At 48.6% G+C, this 17,235-nt stretch overlaps 1 long non-coding RNA gene across 2 annotated transcripts; it reads right to left on the bottom strand.

Moving 5' to 3' along the window:
- Positions 1-1,169: 1,169 nt before the first annotated feature.
- On the bottom strand, positions 1,170-16,900 carry LOC121485101. 2 transcript variants are annotated; one of them, XR_005986200.1, is made up of 3 exons: positions 16,791-16,900; positions 13,716-13,903; positions 1,170-1,363 (listed from the first exon to the last, which is right to left on the bottom strand). It is a non-coding gene; the product is annotated as an uncharacterized LOC121485101 (long non-coding RNA). The 2 variants fall into 2 exon arrangements; XR_005986201.1 differs by lacking the exon at positions 1,170-1,363 and adding an exon at positions 1,787-1,886.
- Positions 16,901-17,235: the final 335 nt, after the last annotated feature.

Below are 17,235 nucleotides of genomic sequence, written 5' to 3'. Positions count from 1 at the left end.
CCCCTCCTCCATCTTACATCTCCCTGGGACTGGTTTTACCCAGGATGAACTGCCTCCTCCACATACATCTGAGCTGAAGGCTGCACGGCCCAAAGGACTGGACAGGGGGACCACTCAGGAATTTGCCAATCATGGTAGCCAGGCAAAGACCCATATTCACTGCCTCTGACCAGGTGGTTTCAAGCATTGTTTCTAAAGCACCAACTGTTCACTCATTATTTTCCAGATTTTTGGTACTTAAACTATTTTCCATTTAATATTTTTCTTTAAATCTTTAATTCCTTTCAAAATTTAGTGTAGAGAAAGAAGAACAGAGCTGCAGGCAACACACTGATTTTTAAACTCTATTACAAGGCTATGATAATTAAAACAGTATTGGCATACAAACAGACACATAGACAATGGAACAGATTAGAGAGCCCAGAAATAATCCTATACATATATGGTCAATTAATTTTCAACAAAGGAGGCAAGAATGTAGAGTGGGGGAAAAGACAGTGTCTTCAACAAATGGTGTCAGGAAAACTGGACAACAGAATACAAAAAAATGAAACTGGACCACTATCTTATCATATAAACAAAAATCAACTCAAAATAGATTAAACACTGGAACCATAAAATTCCTATTAGAAAACATAGGCTGCAAGCCACTTGACATAGGTCTTGGTGTGGTTTTTTTAATCTGACACCAAGAGTAACAAAATGAAAAATAAACAAGTGGGACTATATCAAACTAAAAAGCTTTTTGCACAGCAAAGGAAACTGTCGACAAAATAAAAAAGCAACCTCCTGAAAAGGAGAAAATATTTGCCCTCAATCATTTATCTGGTATAGGATTAACATCTATATAAAGAACTCAAACAAAGTAGAAAAAAAAAAAAACTTCAAACAATCTGATGGGAAAACGGGCAGAAGATCTGAATATATATTTTTCCAAAGAAGGCATTTAGATGGGCAACAGGTACATGGAAAGATGCTTAATATCACTAACCATCAGGGAAAGGCAAATCAGAACCACACTGAGATACCACCTCACACTTGTTAGAATGGCTAGTATCATAAAGATAAGAGTAACAAGTGTTGATGAGGATTAGGAGAAAAGGGAAACTTTTTTTTTTGTAAAGATTTTATTTATTTATTCATGAAAGATAGAGAGGCAGAGACACAGGCAGAGGGAGAAGAAGGCTCCTCGCAGGGAGATGGGATGCGGGACTCAATCCCAGGACTCCAGGATCATGCCCCGGGCCAAAGGCAGACGTTCAACCATTGAGCCAACCAGGCGTCCTGAGAAAAGGGAATCTTTGTGCACTATTGATGGTAATGTAAATTGGCATAATCACTATGGAAAACAGTAGGGTAGTTCCTAAAAAATAAAAAATAGAATTACCATATGATCCAGCAGTTACACTTCTGGGTATTTATCTCAAGAAAATGAAAACACTAATCTGAATAGTGCACTCCCATGGGAGTGCACTCCCATGTTCACTGCAGCAATTATTTACAATAGCCAAGATGAAAACAAACTAAGTGTCTATTAATGGATGATGGATAAAGAAATTGTAGTATATATATAGTAGAATATTATTCAGCCACAAAAGGAATTGAAATCGGCAAAGATATACTCATCTTGGGCAGCCTGGTGCCTCAGTGGTTGGGCGCTGCCTTCGCCCAGGGCCTGATCTTGGAGACCCGGGATCGAGTCCCACTTCAGGTTCCCTGCATGGAGCCTACTTCTCCCTCTGCCTGTGTCTCCACCTCTCTCTGTGTGTCTCTCATGAATAAATAAATAAAATCTTAAAAAAAAGAAAAGATATACTCATCTTGCTGTCATAGATGGCAGCGAGACCACTTCTCTAAGTCTTCTTGATAAACTACTGCTTGTCAAGCTGGGGGAAAAAAAAAAGAAAGGAATGAAATCTTGCCATTTGCAACAACATGGATGGACCTCAAGGACATTATGCTAAGTGAAGTAAGTCAGACAGAGAAAGATGAATACCATATGACTTCTCCTACATGTGGAATCGAAAAAACAAAAACAAAAATAAAAAACTCCAAGCTCCCAGAAACAGAGAATAGATTGATGGTTGCCAGAATAGGGGGTGGTGGTATGGGGAAATGGGTGAAGGGCATCAAGAGGTAAGCAAAAAACTTCTTTTCAGTCTATTTCAAAGCAATAATAGCTGTGAAATCCTGAGTTTGATGCGCTTATTTTTTCTGATTTACATTTTGATCAATAAATTATTAAAAGAAAAAAAGAGTTCACACACATATCACCTAAATGCATCTAAGGAACCATATTTTTAAGTTCTTCTTGTGGTCCATGTTTTGGGAAATCATTTAGTGGAAAGGACAAAGATTTTGGGGTCATATCACATAGGTCCTACTATAGCAGACCTACTATAGCAAACAACATGGGTTTGAATCGTGCGGGTCCACTTATACGCAGATTTTTTATATATATATCAGTACAGTACTGTAAATGCATTTTCTCTTATTATTTTCTTTTTTTTTTTTTTAGATTGTATTTATTTGAGAGAGAGAGAGAGAGAGAGCAGAGGAAGAGAGAGCACATGAATAAGGAGGAGGGGCAAAGGGAGAGGGAGAAGCAGGTTCTTTGCTTGAGTAGGGAGCCCAACGCAGGGCTAGATCCTGGGACCCCAAGGATTGTAACTTGGGCCAAAGGCAGATGCTTAACGGACTGAGCCACCCAGGCGCCCCTCCGTATGATTTTCTTAAGAACATTCTAGCTTACTTTATTGTAAGAATACAGTACATAATATATTTTTTTAATTTTTATTTATTTATGATAGTCACACACAGAGAGAGAGAGGCAGAGACACAACACAGGCAGAGGGAGAAGCAGGCTCCATGCACCGGAAGCCCGACGTGGGACTCGATCCCGGGTCTCCAGGATCGCGCCCTGGGCCAAAGGCAGGCGCCAAACCGCTGCGCCACCCAGGGATCCCTACAGTACATAATATATACAACATACAAAATACATGTTAACCAACTGTTAATGGTATCAGCAAGGATTCATTCAGGTCAACAGTACACTGTCAGTAGTTAAGTTTCAGGAGAATCAAAAGTTACACTTAGATTTTCAACTATGCAGGGGTAGTCAGTACCCCTAGCCCTTGCATTGTTCAAGGATCAACTGTACTTTCTAATTCTATGACCTTGAGAAAGTCATTGAACTTCTCTGAGCTTCAGTTTCCTGATCTATAAAATAGGGATCCTCTCTCTTACAGCTGTCATGGGCATAGGTGTGAGTACTGAACATGGGGCCTGGCCAAAGTAACTTTCTTTCTCCTTCTGAAATCTTGCCCCTCTTTCCTGCAAGATATAACTTAGGTAGGAAACCTGGTTTCTCCAGCCATTTTCCTAACCACAGGGAGCTACTGCATTCCAGGGTATCTTACTCCAAAGGCAAGCCTGGGAGGAGGTGTGACTTTGGCACCCATCCAGGTCTACCAATTCTAGGTAGAGAAGTGTTTCCTGGCATCAACTCTAAGTCCCTATGCTGCAATGCCAGCTCCTGTTCTTGTGCTCTAACTCAGGGGAAATGATTATTAGTTAGGGAGCCTCCTTCATGGAGGAGCAGCCTGGTGGTATGGAAAGGCTTGTGGCAAGTTGGGTTCAATTCTGGCACTGCCATCATCTCACCTGTGTGCCCCATGCCAGTCACTGACCCTCTCTGTGTATGGGTTCTCTCATCTGTAAAATGAGGGGGCCAGCTTTGACTGTGAAACCTGACTCTTCCCCATGTATTCTCACCCACTGTAGATGGGGTGGGTGGAAGGGGCAGGGACTCCTGCCTTTTCCTACTGAGGAACTAATTTGTTTCTCTTCTGGTTGAGAATGTGAGAACTGGGAGGGAGCAAGGTAGGGTGGGGATGGGGGCGGAGAGGAAATCACTAATGAGGACGTAAGACTGGCTGCCACTAAGCCCTTCCCACTGGAAACTTCCTTCCTGTTTCCTCCCCTATACAACCACAAGGAAGAGTCTAGGTGTTTCCAAGGATAGGCTGGGGAGGTTTAGATCAACAGACTAAGTCTGAGTCCCAACAGACTAAGGGATATTCTCAGTGGGATATCTGGATTGTGAGTGGTATCTCCCTCTGAAGAGTACTCTGGATGCTAATCTAGGTCTCCAAAACTGGGGGAGTAGGAGGGTTCTGAGATCACCTAGTCTAATCCCTCATCCTTTCACAGAAAGGGAAACTGAGGCCCAGAGAGGTACAGTGACTTGTTTATGGTCATGCAATGACTTGGCAGCAGAATGGGACAAGAACCTAGGAGCCCTGCCCCCTGCTCCCATCTTCCTGCCCTGCTTTCCCATCTCTCTTCCTGTAACTCTGATGACACTTCCGGGTAGAAGTGGGGCTTCTCTAAAAAAAAATGCTCTAATTGATTCTTAACAGGAAGCGTGGGCTTATTAACAACCACAGCAGCTAAATACACACAGACAAGCACACGTGTTCCCACATATACACACTCACACACACACACCCAAATTTGTACACAGCTGTGTGTACACAGAGCCACCTGCTTGTACTTGTCAGCATTTAGGCATAGAGATGGGGCACACTTATGCACTTCTCGCTAGGTGCCATGGGATGCCCAATTGAAGACTCCCATTTTGTCCCCCTCTGATCTGTTTCATGCTTCCAAAGTGGAAAGAGGATTTGAAAGTGGGGGAGCTGAGATGTGGAGACCAGAGAGGGCTTCAGTGGGTAGCAAAGGCCTCGGTGCCCCAGACAATCTTGGGCGTGAGGGGGCTGCTCATAGTCCACAGGTAGACCAACATGGAAACCCCTAATTTGTCATGGGGGCCCAATGAGCTGAAGAAATGGGGGCACTGGAGAGCTTAATTGACTTGCCCACAATGGCCCAGCATGTAAATGCCAAAGCCCAGATTTGAACATGGAGAACCAAGAACCCAGGTTCTTGGTTCCACAGACATAGTTTTCTTCACATCAAAGGACCTAATCCAGGCAGTAGTGACTCGTGTACCTACAAAATGCCGCAGAATTTCTCCTCGACAAAATAAAGGAATCAATACTTGTACGGATGAGTTGGCATTTGAAGAGGCTTTAAGAATGAATGAGATTTTCCTGCAAAGAAGAGTAAGAGGGGATGGGGAAGGGCATTGCTAGTGGAAGGAACAGCACAAGCAAAAGCAGTGCAAGAAAGTACAAGGAGCAGCGCAGAGCACAGCGGGAGGAGGGATGACTGGACAGAGAGGTATGGGGCCAGACTTCTGGGATGCGGCTGGAGGACTGACGTGTGTAGTTGGGGGGTTAGGGGCCTTGAGTGCCAGGCATGGTATTTGTGGCAGGTGTGGCATCCTGGCAGGTGCTTAAGGAAAGGTGTGACTCCATCAGTCCGTCCTGTGTCCCAGAGGCTCACCCTGACTCCAGAATGAAGGATGGTGATGAGTAGATGCAAGGACACAAAGCTGAGGCAGGGGTACCAAGGAAGAGCGGTCACAGGGGTCCATGCAGAGGTCAAGGGTCTAGAACCAGGCCTGGATCAGTGGGATGGCGAGAAGGGTGGGTGGGGGAAAAGAGACAGCCCGAGAACAGACAGAGACTCTCCAGGGATTCAGGCAAGGATGATTATGCAGCCATAAGGTGGAGGCTTCTGAGACCACTCAGTGCCCACCTCTACCCCAGCCCAGGCCCCTGGACTCAGGCTGGAAGGCCTCAGAGCAAGTCTCACCCCCACCCTAGACTCCCTGCCATTTCTAGGTTTATCCACCCTATCCACTTGCTCTGGGGGGAAGCACCTGCAAGCAGGGCAGGATTTTCTCCTTTCTCCACTCACTCCAACATTCAATCTTTCCACACGGCTGGAGGGATGACACTACCTGGGCCCTGGGCATAGACCCTGGCTCCACCAGCAGTGAATGAGGGACTCTGCCACTGTGAATGACTGTTGTTGCCTCTGGAAACCAGATGGGGCTCCTGTTGTCCTTAACTGACTGCCATGACGGATCCGTACAGTTACTGCCTCAACACAGAGTCTGGGGGTGGGGGTTGTGCTAACTGGCGGGGTTTGGTCACATACCCAGCCTCAAGCTGCCTGGGAGGCTGGAAAACAGAGCATCTGTCACACTTAATCTCAGTGGTGGAAGCTAGACTCTTCCTCTTAAGAGTGAAGAATACCTCACACATAGGAAGGAATTTCAGATGCTGAGTGGCCAACACAAATGACAAATGTCCAATATGCTATCTAATGGTAGGGACGCTGCTGAGAATTAAATTATATGTTCCATGTAAAAGTGCTTTGTGGGCAGCCCAGGTCGCCCAGCAGTTTAGCACCGCCTTCAGCCCAGGGCGTGATCCTGGAGACCCGGGATTGAGTCCCACATCGGGCTCCCTGCATGGGGCCTGCTTCTCCCTCTGCCTGTGTCTCTGCCCGCCCCTCCCCACCCCCGTGTCTCTCATGAATAAATAAATAAATAAAAATCTTTTTTTTTTTTTAAGTGCTTTGTAAAGCATCTGGTATAAAGAACATGCCCGGGGCAAGAAATGGACTTTTTGCTCCCTGTCTATGTCACTAGGTGCCCAGTGTGGTGCCTGGCACATAGTAGGAGCTGGACAAATGTTTGTTGCATGTACGTCTTGCTCCTCAAACCTGTGCTCTGTCCAACCTCGCTCTCCTCTCCTTTCTCTTTCTGCCTTGGTTGTGACCACAGCATTTTCCGAGGAGGAGACATGTGCGGGAGCAGAAATAACACTGTGGGAAGAGTCAGGTGCCCACACCTCAGCTCTACAACCAACTCACTACGTGATCTTGGGCAACTCATGTCCCCTCCCTTGGTCTGGGGTTCTGCATCTGCAAAATGGGTACAAGAACCTCTGCTACTCTGCCCCATATCTCTGACATAAAGGACAAATGAGAGCATGCAAGAAGCTGATTGCAAAGCAGCAAAAAGCCTCCTGCACCAAAGCTGGGGGGAGGATGCAGCTGCTGAAGCCATACACAAAGTATTAGGACTCCACCCCCCAAAGGATCTGCTTTTGGAGAGGGGCTGAGGGGGAATGCAGGGGGGAAACAGCCTTCCTCTCCCCTGAGTGAAAAGGCCTGCTCTTCATGTAGTATCTGAACTGAAGCTATTTTTAGGTAGCACAACTGCTATTATGACAGGGCCTCTTCCTGAAGGGGAAGGGTGGGGAGTAGACCTGAGTCATCAGTGGGGTGGTCAGGCTGCACAGGCTGACCCAAGGCTACTCAGGGAAGTCAGACCTATCCCCCTCAAATAACTCTTGGCTTCTGCCTTCCTCAGATAGAGGCCCCAAAGAGGGCAGTGGGGCGGGCCACCTGCCCCAGGAGGGATTAGGTCAATCATTGGGTTTGGAGCCTGTCAATCATTCTTGGTCTCCAATGAGCGGTGGGCTAGCAGGTCCCTGGGCGGGAACTGAGGACCTATTGAAAAGAGTTGGAATAAATAGATGGAAAGGATGCCTGACCCACCCTTCCTGCTCCCTGCAGGGTTGGCTGACTGAAATTGAGGGTTCAGCTAGGGTTTACTGGGCATGGACTGCATGCGCACTGTGCTTAGGGGCTTCATGTGTCCCCTTTTATTGAAGTCCTCCAATACTGTCCCCCTTGGGAATAGGGGATTTGCCTCCATTTCAGAGCCAAGGGCATCGAGGCTACGAGGCTCTGTAGGGACGTGACTGACCCAGCCCCTCGGCATTCCTGACTGAGTCCTGAGCTGATGGACCCAACAGGAAGGGTGATTATTTTCTTTACTGGAAGACAGGGAAAGGCTTCCCAATGAAGGTGACATTTGAGCTGGCCTCTAAACAATGAGTGGGATTTAGCTCTCTTGTGAGGCAGGGAGAGGGGAGAAGGCAGGCATGTGACACAGAAGGGAGAGAGCATGGGCAAAGGCATGGGGATGTGACAATGCATGGCTTGTTTGGAGGTATCAGGTCATGCAGCAGGAGTGGTAGTGCAGAGGGTGGGGCTTGCAGGCCAGGCTAAGAGGTTTGGGCTTTTTGGGGTTCCTGCAGAGTTATGCAGTCCCTAAGCATACAGCCGGAAGTGTGGTCATGCAAGGGGCGGGTGGGGTAGCCCACAGCAGAGGAAGGATAGGGGGTGGCCTATCAGGCCCAAAGGAAACCAGGTAGGTTTCCTGCCCTGGAGCATGAGCTCAGACAGTGGCCAGGCCTGGTGGTCCTGCTGTCCCCCACGGGCCCAGCCTCAGTCAGGGCTCTGGGGCCTGGCTCCTTGATCCTGCAGGGTCCCTCTCCTCTGCCCTCTGAGCGCTTTCTCTGTGCCAGCACTGCTGCCTACAGTATTCCCTTAATTCCTAACAGCTACTTGCAAGGTGATTGGCCTGCCTCTCTTGAACCAGTCTCTTTCTGGAGCTCTAGCCCAGCCAAGAAGCCGAGCAGCGAGGGACAAGTGGGGGTGCAAAGACTTGGGGGTGGGGGATGCTTATGGGACAGGTGATAGCTTGGGGCTTCTGGGGCAATCAGAGCCAAAATACATTCAGCCCTTTCATCTCACTTGAAACACTTCAGACAATTCAGGGCGAAGAAATATGCCTCTTCTCAGGACACTTTATGTGATCTTTCTGAAAAATGTACTGATTATGCAAACTTTGGTGGCATTGAGGTGACTGGCGCCCCCTTGAGTTGTACAGTGCACAACTTGCACAACTGTGAGCAGCCCTGAAAATAGAGCGAGTTCTCTGGTCATTCTCTTCACTTCTCTGTCCCCTCCCCTCTTTTCCTTATCGTTTTTCACAGAGCCAGGGACCAGTGGGCCATTCCTCACCAGGCAGAGAAAGGGAAGGAAGGGCAGAGACAGAGGAGGAGGAGAGTGTGAGGGGCAGCAGAGGGAAAGGGCAGGACTTGTTTCGGCTCTTACAAACTGAAACCAAAAGTCCTGGCAGGTCTGCAGCAAAACGCTAAGGTTGCAAAGCTGTGCTGAGGGAGCAAAGTCACTGTATCTGGGCAGCAGCCCTGGTCAGAGACACTCTGGCCAAAACCTTTTGTTGCTATACCAGGCCTTGCCCCTCATCCTGACAAGAAGTACAACACAAGGCAGGAGTCTGTTTTCTCTGAGAATTCAATCAGCCCCGCCAGACATTACAGCGCCCAGCACTGTGGTTAGGATCATTGCCGCAGCAGGGAGTGGGTGCCTACTCAAGCCAGTGAGTCACTTAATGGCCCGAGAGTGGGTGACCCTTAGCTTTGGCTGGAGTTTGTATTTTTGTGGACGTACACACACTCATGACGCTGGGGCAGGTGGCATCTGTATATGTCTGGCCCTATTTCCCCAAGTTATGCCTTTAAAAAAAAAGATTTATGTATTTATTCATGACAGACACAGGGGGGGTGCAGAGGGAGAAGCAGGCCCCACGCAGGGAACCCGATGCAGGACTCGATCCAGGGTCTCCAGGATCACACCCTGGGCCAAAGGCGGTGCTAAACCGCTGGGCCACTGGGGCTGCCCCCAAGTTATGCTTAAGACATATGAAGTAACATGGATTTTTGTGTCCCACCTGATTGTGAGAGTTCATTGAGGTACCATCATATTGAATTCTTTGGGGCGCTTGATGCTTTATCCAACAATAAGATAGAATGGTTAAAATTTGGACTGTCTTTAAAAATTCAGTTTCTCGAACTAGGGGTGGTGGAAGGGGAGGAGGGCAGGGGGTGGGGGTGACTGGGTGGCTGGCACTGAGGGGAGCACTTGACGGGATGAGCACTGGGTGTTATTCTGTATGTTGGCAAATTGAACACCAATAAAAAATAAATTTATTATTAAAAAAATAATAATAAAATAAAAATAAAAATTCAGTTTCTAGGGGGATCCCTGGGTGGCTCAGAGGTTTAACGCCTGCCTTTGGCCCAGGGTGTGATCCTGGAGACCCGGGATCAAGTCCCACATCGGGCTCCCTGCATGGAGCCTGCTTCTCCCTCTGCCTGTGTCTCTGCCTCTCTCTCTCTGTATTTCTCATGAATAAACAAAATCTTTAAAAAAAAAATTCAGTTTCTGTGGTTACCATTTCTTGTGGCCTGTATGACTCAACAAGCCAGCTGGATCTCTAAAACTCAGGTGTCACCCCTCCCTGGAGGTTTCCTGGATCCTCTATGTATGGAAGGATGCTGCTCCCGGAGCATGGTGGCTCCCACCTCCAGACTGGGCAGCCCTTGTGTGCTGAGACTGTTTACTTATCTTTGTACTTCTCATGAAGACAGGTGCCTCCCCTCCTCAAGATTGTCAGAGTATAAGCTCCTGACTTCTCCATTTGCTTCCTCAAGGGCTGACATCCACCCCATGCTGGCCTCACAGCAGCAGGGAAGAAGGGGCAAGTGAAGGGGGTAGGAGTAGATGGATGAGTCAGAGTACAGGGGAAACTGGCTCCACCATTTCCTAGCTTGGTGGCCTTGGACAACTTCCATTCCTCTCTGAGCCTCAGTTTCTTCATCTGGAGATAGGGATGATCTATATAGCTGACTTTGACTGAGTACGTACTGCGGATCAGGTATTGTGTTAAGCATATTGCATTCAGTGACTTGTTCAGAAAGTACTTATGAGGGTCTCCAATGTAGGAGGGACACCAGGAAGTCAGCTGAGGGATTGGAGGTTTGGAGAGTTAGGTGACTGCCAAGGTCAGATGCAGATGAGTGCAAGTATGTGTACCCCAGAACCCACTCTTTTAACCAGCCATCTGTGCTAAATGGACCCCCAGGGGACTTGGGTAGATAGGCCCAAGGAGAGCTCAGCATGGAGCTGGCCCAGGGGAAGTCTACATGGTGGTGCTGTTATCAACAGAGGCCAGGCCTAGCTGGTCCAGAAGGCACTTAGCTGGTATCCAGTGGTTGGGGCAGTAAGAGCCTCGCCAAGTGACCCAACAGGATGCCATGGGAGGAGGCCCTCCAAACCAGAATTCTGAAAAATCATGTCAGCAGGAGGGGTCAAGGCTGACAAAGTCCCTGAGGAAGGGCAGGCTCTTCACTTGTGGCCTCAGATGGCCCCACAATGTCTGGAACCTGAGAGGAAGCCAGTCGAGAGAGTGATGGAAGAAGGAGGAGGTCATATTCAGGTCTGGCTGACCCATGGGGCCCAAGCTGAAGAGCGTGGATCTGGGAGTGCCCCAGAAAGCAGGTCACTAAAGTGGCAACAGTCAACTCACTGGGGCTACCGCTTGGGATCTGGCTTCACCTCGGTTCCCAGTGCCTCAGGGGAAGAATCTGGTTCTAACCTCGGACCAAGGACTGGCAGAGAGATGGTTCCAAGTAGAGGGGGCTGAGACTTGCTCAAGGACCCCTCCTGGAAGTGGCTGGGAGACCACTCAGCGTGCCAGAGAAGAGATGGGTCTGCGGCACCCAGAGGGAGAGTGTGTGAAGGCCAGGCTGGATGGATGCAGGGAACCCACAAGAACCCCAGCAGCCCTGCTAAATCCAAAGCCCAGAAACCCTGAAGCATCCTTGCCTCCTTTTTCTTGCACCACACACCTAATCTGTTAGCAAATCCTGTGGGCTCATGTCTTCCCTACTGCCATCTCAGCCACCTGGGATACTCCAGTAGTCCCCTCACTGGCCTCCCTGTTTTCCCCCCTGTCCCCCCAAAACTGGTTCCACACAGCAGGCAGAGCAATAATGTTAAAGATCAGTCTCTCCTCAGGTGGGGCCTCCAGTGGCCCTGCCTCTCAATCCATACCTCTTTGATACCATGTGCTATTCCTCTTCCCTTCCCTCTGCTCCAGCCACTCCAGCTTCTTGCTTCTCCTCAAAATGTTCAGACAGACCAGGATACCAGCTAAGTGCCTTCTGGACCAGCCAGGCCTGGCCCCCTTTGATAACAGCACCACCATATAGACTTCCCTGAGTCCCTGTATTTCTGTGTTCCAGCAGAATACAGTGCTTACATTAGGATTATTTGAGGACTATTCACAAAGGTGTGAATGGGATGTAAGGAAACCCCAAGGGAGAGTACAATGCCCAGGCCCAGAAGCTTGGGGCACCTTTACTACTCCCAGGCTTTCAGGCTGCTAAAAACAGGAAGGAGAGCATTGTGGGAGTGGACCACCGACAAGAGCTATGGCCCTGCAGGGAGGGAGCCAGGGGAATGAGCACCTTCCTTTCCTTCCTGGCTTTCCTGCATGGGATCCCCACTGGTGAATCAGGCTGGAGGGCAAATGGACATGCCCCAGCAACACTGCCTTCTCTGCTGCTTCCACCCCCAGCCCCCAAGTCCTTTTACCTTGCTCTCTTGTCTTCCATGGCATTTATCTCCTAACACTTTACATTTTCGCCACAGTTATTTTATGTCTACAAGCTCTCGAAGGTCAGGAATTTTGGTCTGGGGCATGCCAAGAACACAGACTGGCACATAGCAGGCGCTCAACAAACAATCCCGGAACAGATGAGTGCCCACTCAGTCTCCCTGGGTGCCTCTGGGCAAGCCTTTGGGCCCCTGCCTGGGTAAGGAGTGGCTGGATGCTGCTGGCTGAGGCTTTGGGATTGGAGAAAAAGCTCTGTGGAGCCAAGCAGGGTTGGGAAGGCAAAGCTGAAGGCCTGTGCTCAGAGCTGCCACTGTACCTGTGGTTCCCAGAGCAGATTCCTGCCTCTCCCCATGGCTGTGATATTGAGACCAGTAGGACTGTCCTTGGCAAAGGCCTTACTATTTGGTTTCTTGAACAAGGTACCGCTCTGTGAAATCTCCTACCTCATGAATCAGCTCTTTGAGGGAACATCTGGCCCCTTTCCTGGGCCTCTGAGGAATGTTTCCTTTAGAGAAGCCTGAATTCACCCTGCATGGAGCTCCAGAATTGTAGCTTTGGGTTGTGTTCTAGGCGTCCCTTGGCCAAGCCTTGTGTTCCCAGGGATTGGCCTGTGCAGGGCCCACTTGACCCCAGGGTGCCCCTTGCTAGGCTCTGGGGCTCCCTCTCCCACAGGTGCCTGGGGTACTGGGTCTCCCTGAGATAGCACAGCCACCCCTCAATAATCCTCAATGTCCTACAGAAGAGAAGACTCAAAACAAGGTAATGATCAGCCCTGCCCTCCAAGTATAAAGTTGCACATTTTCTCTAAGGGGTTTGTCAACTGAAAGCTATTTCAATCCAAATACCAACAAGATTGGGGGGAGGGAGCCTCAGAAAATGATATTAATCTTCCTCTGGAAAAATAAACACTTGAAACTAGCAGGAACATTCTGAAAAGGGAAGGAACACACCACACAAAATCCAAAAATCTTAAAGTAAAAGACTGGTCATTTGAACAAGTAAAAAAAATTTTTTTAACCCAAATGGAGAAAATTATCAAAAAACAAAGCCAAAAGGCCACACGCTGGAAAAATAACGTGTAACAGAATGTCAGACAGAGAGCTAATTTCTTTAATATGCACATTTTAGAAGTCAATATGAAAAAGAGGTAACCAAATTTAAAAATGGGCAATTCACAAGGAAAGAAAAATTCTAGATAAACAATAAATAAATGAACAGTTCTAGATGAACAGTAAATGCCCTCCAGCATTTTGAAGGGCAATTTGGAAACAGTTACTATGGTAACAGTGGGCACAAATTCTTTGACACTTCTCCCATAAAGACAGGGGGTTGGTGATCCCTTCCTTTGAATTTGGGCCTGTCTTTAAATTCTCTGACCAATAAAATCTAGCAAAAGTGATACTATTTTAGTTCCCAGCACATCCCTTAACTTGACCAGCAGATTCAGCTTCCTGCCCCTTACCTGAACCTCCGTGACCTGCCATCACCATGCCATGAGAAGCCCAAACCACATGGGAAAGCCCTGGAGGATATGACATCACTCGGAGAAAGAGGTCAAGAAGTGCTGAGGCCTTGTCATGTGAGTGATGAAGCCAGGTCGGCAGAGAAGCAAAGATAAACCATACAGCTGAGCCCTTCTGAATTCCTCACCTACAAAATTGTGAATAAAATAAAACAGTGGTTTTAAACATTGAGTTTGGGGGTGATTTATCGTACAGCAACAGATATCTAGAACAGCCATCCAAATTTAAAGTTACCTTTTGACCCAGCAATTTCACTTCAATATGAATCTAACCTACCAAAATGTTTGCACGATGTACAAAAACATCTGACCAAAGAAGTTCACTGCAGCAATGTTTGTAATAGATGGCACAAAACTGGAAAGAATCAGTCTGTGCATCATTAGGGGAAAAGCTAATATACCTAGTTCATGATATATATGGTACCTACTGAAAGCCTGAACCAAGAAAAAAGTGCCTTTTGCCGTCCTATAAGCCTAGAGTAACATAGAGCGGTTAAGAGCATGAATTCCACCATCTGTGATCTGTGTGACTTTGGGAAAATTGTTTAACCTCTCTATCCTATCATTTCCTTATCAGTGAATTGAGGATGATAATCCTAGTACTTATTTCAGAGTGCTGTAGTGGGAAATAAATATGTTAATATTATAAACCTGGCATGGATCTATGCAATATATACTTTGAAGATGCGAAGAGCCTGAATTTAAATTGAGTTGGACCAGACTTTTAATATCCTTAAGGGACTGCAAAGCCAAGGCTCTGACAGATTGCCATCCTGAGACAGGCAGGAGAGAGTTGACAAAGAGTTGATGGCAGTGGTAGGAGAATGATTTTAGAGAAATGGACACATGCTATGCTTCCTGTTCTGTTTCTTGCTATCTCTTAGATATACTTCCTACCTCAGCACTTACAGATCCATTCATTTATTTTTTTTTAAGATTCTATTTATTTATTCATGAGAGACACACACACAGATAGAGAGAGAGAGAGAGAGAGAGAGAGAGGCAGAGACACAGGCAGAGGGAGAAGCAGGCTCCATGCAGGGAGCCTGATGTGGGACTTGATCCTGGGTCTCCAGGATCATGCCCTGGACCAAAGGCAGGCACTAAACCGCTGAGCCACCCAGGGATCCCCCCATTCATTTCTTTTTTAACAACTGTTCAGTATTGCCTTGTACGGTTTCATCTCAATTTATTTCACCATCCTCTAATTTTTTTCCAGATTTATTGAGAAATAACTAACGTACATTACTTTTTCAGTTTAAGGCATACAGCATGATGGTTTGATTTACATATATTACAAAATGATTACCAACCCCCTACTGATGGACTCTTGAGTTGTTTCCTACATTTACAAACAATTTTGCAGCAATTGTCCTTGCACATTTACTTTTGCCCTAGTATGGCTATTATTTCTGTGGTGTAGATTCTTCCAAATGGAGTTCAGGGTAAAGTATATGTATAATTAAAACAAAAGATTCTGATAGTCAAATCGTTTCACTATCTGGTCCCATCCCCACTGCGTTTGTTTTCACAATTCTACTGTCTCTTCGTATTTATTATTTTTTTTAGATGGACTTTAGTATCATTTTGCAAAGTATTATCTGGCCTTGTTTTTGAATTGATACAGAGATGAATCAGCCACCATGTCTGTCTTGAAAAATTCAGTCTGGTAGAGATGAGGGGTGCAAAGTGGTATAGCGTTTGGGGCAGTAGCTGTAAAATAGTCGCTCCATCAAGGCTAGAGCGCTGGCACAGAAGGCTGGACCCTGGGCTCTGGGAGCCCCCAGGAATGAGCAGCACTGGGGTCTGAGACAATCAGGGAGGTCTCCATAGAATCTTCCTGCCTAGCCTTTGCACTGGCTACAGATCATTTTCTAGAACACTGACTCATTGAATTCTCACAGTAGCCCTTAGCATGAGGGAGTATTATTATCTCCACCTTCCAGATGAGGAAACTGAGGCCTGGAGAACAAAAGTCTTGCCCAGCTCCAGCCTCAAAGCTCTTAACTTCCCTTTTCCTCCCTTCGCTGGGCTTCTGCTCTCATGCCCCCAGCCCCAGCCCCTCCTGCCCCAACCCTGGGCAGCCAGAGCCCCGGGCTGTGGGCCCTGCTTCTGGACAGAGGCTGGGAGGCAGACCCCAAGGGTCCAGGTGGCACCCCGCCCCCTCCGCCCTGAATTGCACCCGCGCTGCCTCACCTCCCAGCCCACAGCTCCGGGTCAGCCCCGCCCTCCTCCAGCAAACACCTCCGGGAGATCAGGCCCTTGGAAGTTGGGAGTTTAGCATTTGCCCCGTGCTGCTGTGCATTAAATGCACGCTCCCCTGACGGGCACGCAGAGCCAACTGCCAACTGTTCGGTGTGAATAGCGTTATTGTATCTGCGCTCGGGTGGGCAAGGCCTGAGGCTCTCCGGGGGGCCTTCGACGAAGGGGAAAGTCAGGGGAGTGGGAACTCGGCCCGCAGTCCACACCCCCACCCCGGTCCTTACACCCCTGCAACTCTGCCCCCTTGCACCCCTTGCCCCCCGGGGGCCAAGTCCTTGCCTGCGGTCAGCGATCTGCGCCGCCGTTCTGGGCAAAACCTCAGAAAACAGAGCAGCAGGAAGCCGGCGTGGGGGGCCAGCTCCGAGAGACTCGGAGCCCGCGGGAGGGACCCCGCTGCTCCGCGCGGAGCCGCCTCCGAGGCGGGCGGGGCGGGCCTAGCTCAGGTCAGGCCGCCGCGGCCGGGCCGCTCGCTCCGCGGGGTGCTCGTGCGCACACCGGAGGAAATTACGGTACTGGCCGCCCGCAGCTCTGGGCCGGCTCTGGCGCCCCCGCGTGCCGGCCTCGAGAACTGCAGCTGGGCCGAGCGGAGCAGCTACGCGTGCAGCTGCTGCGTGCCTCCGTCGCGTCTGGCTGCTTGCATTGTTTCCTGAGATTTTCCCCCCAAAACGCTTTCTTTCTGGGCGACAGAGAGAGAGCACCCTAGAGTCAGGGTGCCCCAGGGGACGCAGACCGAAGAGACATATTTGGCCTCACCTGGGGGCTGCAGCGCCAGGTGGACCACCCGACGTCGCCTTGGTCTTCGGAAAAGGCACACTTGGATTCTCTCAACTCTCCTGTTCGCAGTGTCACTGGGCGAGTCATTAACCTCTGCGCTTCACTTGCCTTCTCTGTAAAACGGAGCTCAGATTTACTAGTCCTTGCCCCCACAGGGTTATCAAGATGATTCAGTAGGGATAGGTGGCAGGTAATAATTACCACCATAATGAGTCACTCATTGTGCGCCGCTGACTGCTCTAGGTATTTTGAAATGACCCTATAAAAAAGGATCATCCATAGGTGAAGACATTGAGATTTAGTGATTTGCCCAGAGTCACACAGCTAGAGAGTGGCAGAGCTGGGACTAGACTCAGGAAGACAAGAGTACGTAAGTGTTGGGATGTGTAGATGGGGTCCAAGGTTTGTACGTTTGGGGGGCGGG

The sequence above is a fragment of the Vulpes lagopus genome, chromosome 2 (genome assembly GCF_018345385.1).
Source record: "Vulpes lagopus strain Blue_001 chromosome 2, ASM1834538v1, whole genome shotgun sequence".
NCBI classification, from domain to species: Eukaryota; Metazoa; Chordata; class Mammalia; order Carnivora; family Canidae; genus Vulpes; species Vulpes lagopus.
Note: the sequence above shows the minus strand (reverse complement) of the source record. Positions and strands in the feature narration are given on the sequence as shown.